We start from the raw sequence: 4,770 nt of genomic DNA on the forward strand, positions 1-4,770 counted from the left end.
GTTGGGGCTGCGGGGGCCAGCCTTCCTCCCGCTGCACTCCCCCTCCTCCTCCCCTATCCCAGCCTGTCATCAATCTTACTAAAATGACAGCAGACAGATGTTAGCCTTTGCAAAGATCAGATGAAATCTATGGCTTTAGGGCTGTTCACCAAGGAGCAGAGTAGTCTACACCAGACATGGGCACCAGCAGTCACCTCCTCTGCATCAACCCGCCTCAAATCAGTTTGGCAGCCATCACAGTCATCTCTCCTCAGGCAACCCGAGTCCTGAAATAGATTTTGACAAACTTTAATGTTTTAGCCTCTCCACAGAGTTGAGGGGTTTTTTTTGTGTTTTTTTTTATAGCAAGATTGCTCATTTGAAACTTTTTTGGGCGAGAGTTTTGAGTGTGTTTGGGGCGATGTTGGGAGGGGGCTTGTGTTTGCAGCCACGTTGACAAGCGGCTGAGGAGTGCACAGGAGTGGGAGATCATTTGGGTTTAGTACACTTGGCCCTGACACGTTCGGTAACCTGAATTCTGCTAGCAAAGGAGAGGGAAGAAGAGGGGAAAAAAAAAGGAAAAAAAAAAAAAGATTACTCCATGGCATAAATATGCTGTATGTGCCCTTGTCTCATGCAATTTCTTTACATCGATGTGCAGGAATATTTATCCCCAGTAGAAATGTTTAACTAATCTGGTAAATGTCAAGCCATATGGTGTACATTGTAAGGATTTCATCAGGCCTTTTTAACTCTTTGTGAAAGTCTCTCCCTCTCTTTCTTTATGCTTCCCCCTTCCTTTTTTTTTTCGTTTTTTTTTTTCCTTTTGTTGCTGCCCCACCAGAACCTGCAAGGAAGGAGATAGTGTGCACAGCGTTATTAACATTAGTTAGATCAGGGATGTGATGTTCACGGTTTATAATAACAAGCAATATTAGCCAGAAGTGCAACTCGTAAGGCACCTTTATGCTGGGCGAAGAGACGCTCTGAATGTAATTTTTATCAGCAGTGACCTGCAGAAGATCACTAATACTTTTTTTAAAACAAACTGTCCACCCCAACAATGCACAAAATTCCCAGGGGCTACCTCATTTCTTATCACTTCCTTTGAATAATCAAGTCTTTACAACAAATAAACTGCAGTTCTCCAGCACTTTCAAGTAAAGGAAATGTTTCTGTACTGTAACTATCTAGTGTATCTCCCAGAAAGATAGAGTGCAATTTACAATAAGCAATATCAAAAAAGAATAAACCGTTATGCTCATGCCAATCCTTATTCATGGTTTTATAACAAGACATATCTGTTTTCTTCCTATAAATCTTGACTCTATTTTTAGAGTTTGCAAATAATGACTCCAGTCTTTGGCTGCCTGCCACTTCTGTGAAAAACTAGGATACCCACAGTGCAAGACTACAATATTAAAAAAAAAAAAAGAGAGAAAAAAAAATAAAAGAAGGAGGGATCTTGCTGTACTCTGTGTATTCCCTACCAGGACAGACCATTCAAGATAGTCATAAGTGATGCAAATGTGCAGAACGTGTTAGAGCAAGCAGGAGCAGGTTGGAAATTTGGCTGAACTTCCACACCTATTTCAGAATTTTTTTACCTAAAAAAAATTGCAATGGCCCGTACTTACATGGGCCCTTTGCTGCATTGCCAGCGGGCGCTTGCACCCAGCAAGCCATGAGCAAGCCAGAACTTTTTTCTGCTGGGCACCACTGCTGCCTTTTCATCTTGGGGACCACCAATCCTGCTTTCAGCATCTGAGGGCAAAGGATTATAGAGCATTTCTCACTATAGTACAGCCCAGGAATAAAAAAAATCCAACAGGAGAAAGTACCACCTTCAGCCGTAGCCTCTGGACATTTTAGAGTGGTGGAAGGCTAGGGAGGGGGAGCTGCAGGTCAAGGAAAGGATAAGATCTGGGTGGCTGGGAATGGGGAGGGAGAAAGAGGAATGTAGCAAAGGAGGTAGAGAGGAAAAAGCAGGGAAATGACAGCATTCAGACAAATTTAGCTCTGAATCCAAACTCGGGGGGGAGGGATAGCGTTTCCTGCCCCAAACCTCTGAACTTTCTGAGATTCTCCTATATCACGAGTGATTTACCTGTAAAGAGAACTGAAAAGGGGGGGAAAAAAACGGGAGAAAATTGAAATAAACAATTCCCTGCTGTTTAAACAATCTTTCCATCCTACTCCCCCAGGGTCAAATGTTCAGGCACAAGGACACAAAGAAAAAAAAAGAAAGAAAGGGAAATCATGTTAAAAAGAGGATCTTTACATGACTGCATTAGCCCCAGTTTTCATCGATGTAACGACAGTATATCAACCCTTAACACAGAGTGCCTTCCCCACATACCTGCCAGCTCCCTAACTCCAAAATATTTATTGGTACATTATACTTAACTTTTCATCATTATTAAGGGCATTGGCAAGGGATAGTACGACAGCTACCTGTGTCGTTATCTGAGCTTTGTTATGTGCAAGCATTTGGGGGAAAAGCGAGCGAGGCAAGGCTAAGTTGTAAACACGCTGAAAAAAAGAACAAGATGACAAACATTAATAATTAATCAGAAGCACTAGTCCGAGACTTTTACTGTGAAAGCTGTGAGATGAATGTATCTATTAGCCATGTATATATATTTTTTTTTTTAAAAAAAAATTCTCACACTAATGTGTTTCTAATAACAGCATTATCTGGGTGTATAGACAGCTCATGACTGAGCAGCCTCTCAGCATTCAGGAAGTTGTTGACAAAGACTTCTGCAATAGCCTGTGTGATTTTGTGTTATTTCCTTTAATTGAACCAATAAGACCTGCACTCCTGCTCTCCTGACCTTTGCTCAGAAGGCTAATTTGAGATTAGGGTAGTCTGAAAATAAGGAATAGGGAGCGCATTTTTAAAGCACAGAAACATTTCTATAGTAATAGAAGATTGAGATAAATTTCAGTAAAAGGATCCTTTCAGCCCCAAACTGCTCTGCTTTTAAAGGGATCTTTGGAAGGACTTTGGTGAGACAATATAGTGTCTTAATTTCAGAAAAGTTAAATTCACTCAGCTTTGTGCTGAGTGTTTTAGGGCTTGTAATAAAGATGATACCCATGACTCTGAGTCCTTGGTGTCTTTGCAGTCACCCAGGAGGACATTCAGAAGTCCCTTAGGAAAACTTACACGAGAGCATAAAATATGTCATGCCAGATAAATGATTCTTTGTGGGTCTTATTCCGGTCTAGTGCTGAAGGTTGCGATACTTAAGCCATGTGAGGTAGCCAGGTAATGAATAAGATATGCTCCTTGGTGGGAGAAGGAGACCCCGGGTGATTTGGGAGAAGATAGGAGAGCAAATATTTTGGTTACGGCTGTGAACATTATGCCAATATAATAGAGAGATCCCGCTGCATGACTCTGTGCCAAAATACAGAAATACATTTCTCAAATTAAAAACGGGACCAAACTGAAGGGAGGTGGGTGTGTGTGTGTATGAGTGGTTTTAATACGTGTAGATTTACTCCATGTGTTCTTAGGCACAGTGACAAACAAATAGAGAAGCTGTCTGAGGGGCTGACTACGACCCAGGACCCAGCGTCTACTCCTGCTTCTGCTCTTGCATCTTGAGGTCTGTGGCTGCAGGAGTGCCTGGGTGCGCAGCGCCCTCAGCCTCACCAGGCTACATGTGAGCCAGCCTTGATTTAAAGGAAAAGCTGGAAAAACTGACACAGAGTTTTCTTCTTGGGCTGCCCTTTCCCCATGCACTCCATAAGGCATCAGCTTATGTTTTCTCATGCAGGGGCTGGAGGTGCAGAGGTGTGCTTTTTCACAAGGAGCAAGAGGCAGCAACGAGCTGCCGTGCTGAATCTGTACCCCCTACCACATAGCAGAGAGGGGACAGGATGAAAAGAAGGAGCTGGAGACCAGTTAACTTACCCGCACTGCTGTTCTGCAGTGCTATATACAGAAAACACCTATTCAGAGCCAGAATAATACGTTTCCCTCAGCTTCAGCATTCAAATAGAGCTGATTGTGCTGTCCTATACAAGGACATTCACCAAGTCAGGAGGAATACTTTCAGCAGCACGGCTGCAGGTAAAAGACCCAACAGTTGCTGCTGCAACGTGGATTTAAAGGCTGTTCCCTCTATTTACACATGTAGATATTGTAATGCTGCTATGCAAACAGTCCTGTGTGGACTTTCACTTGTGGATTTTATTATAACACGTTCCCGACTATGAATGGCACCTTTCTGCTGCAATACCTGCTGTTGTGCCCTTTATGCTTTACTTTCTGACTTCGCTTCTGGTTTTGTTACTTTTCTTGCTGACAGGATTTAAAAAGTAAGAAATGAACTTTCCCTTCTCTAAGTGATGCTCACGGCATGTGAGCTGCAGTTGTGTTGTATTCGCTGAACTTTGCAGCCACTGGAAACACGAACAGTATGTCAACTTGTTCCTGTCTGTGCAAGAGAATTCAAGGTCAAGCTGACCAGTGAACTCTCGTATTTAAACAGAGTAAGTCAATGCTCATCTACGGCACCGAAACTGCCTCTAGGAAAGATGTTAACCCTGTGCTGGGCCTCCAGACAGCGCAAGCCGTGTCATGGCTTTTAAAGCAGTTTGCTGCTGCTGTCAATAAGAGCTGGACATACTGCATATGTCTACTGGGCCTAAACAAGTGTCCCTTCTTTGGATGTGCGCCGTGCACAGGAGGCCCTCAAGGGGTTAATACATGCCATTCCCGAGTTCAGTGAAGGGACAGGGAGAGCCGAACAGCGGGAATTTCAGGATGTTAATAGC

At 43.2% G+C, this 4,770-nt stretch overlaps 1 long non-coding RNA gene across 1 annotated transcript in view; it reads right to left on the reverse strand.

The window, feature by feature from the left end:
• The window catches only part of LOC118452553, a 17,058-nt gene that overhangs the window by 7,105 nt on the left and 5,183 nt on the right, over positions 1 to 4,770 (reverse strand). The window contains exon 4 of the long non-coding RNA XR_004842365.1: positions 80 to 266. This is a non-coding gene — a long non-coding RNA (uncharacterized LOC118452553). The remainder of the gene's footprint in view (positions 1 to 79; positions 267 to 4,770) is intronic.

This window comes from Egretta garzetta, unplaced genomic scaffold (assembly GCF_000687185.1).
Source record: "Egretta garzetta isolate BGI_Z169 unplaced genomic scaffold, ASM68718v1 scaffold306, whole genome shotgun sequence".
NCBI lineage: Eukaryota > Metazoa > Chordata > Aves > Pelecaniformes > Ardeidae > Egretta > Egretta garzetta.